This window comes from Galeopterus variegatus, unplaced genomic scaffold (assembly GCF_000696425.1).
Source record: "Galeopterus variegatus unplaced genomic scaffold, G_variegatus-3.0.2 Scaffold11444, whole genome shotgun sequence".
In the NCBI taxonomy this organism is placed as follows: domain Eukaryota; kingdom Metazoa; phylum Chordata; class Mammalia; order Dermoptera; family Cynocephalidae; genus Galeopterus; species Galeopterus variegatus.
Genome location: NW_007737555.1, coordinates 42621 through 43156, shown reverse-complemented (window position 1 = coordinate 43156; position 536 = coordinate 42621).

Below are 536 nucleotides of genomic sequence, written 5' to 3'. Positions count from 1 at the left end.
TTGATATATTACATGACATATTGGTCATTGTCCATTTCTTTAATGATTAGGATGAAGTTTAGAACAAGATAGGAGAAATAAGTTTTGGTAGCTAACAGTAATGCACTGTACATTTTCCAATAACTTGAAGAGAGAATTTTGAATATCCTCACTACTAAGAAATGATAAATGATTCGGGTGATAGACTTGCTAATTACCTTGATTTGATCATCACACAATATTTATGTGTATCTAAACATCACATTATTCCCCATAAATATGTACAGATATTATGTGTCAATTAGAACTAAAACAAAACTTTTAAAAAAATAAAAATTGTGACTCAAAAGCACTTGTTAAATTTTTTAAGAAAATAAATAAATATATATATATATTTTTTAAAAAAGCAAAAGGAGTAATATTTCACTGAAAGCAGTACAAAGAGTCTTATTTTTAGGTGACACTACAAGTTTTCAAGCAGAAAATAGAAGATAATTTAATTAAAATAAACACATAAATAAATTTGCCAACCAAAACTGTATCCTAATAAAAAAAAA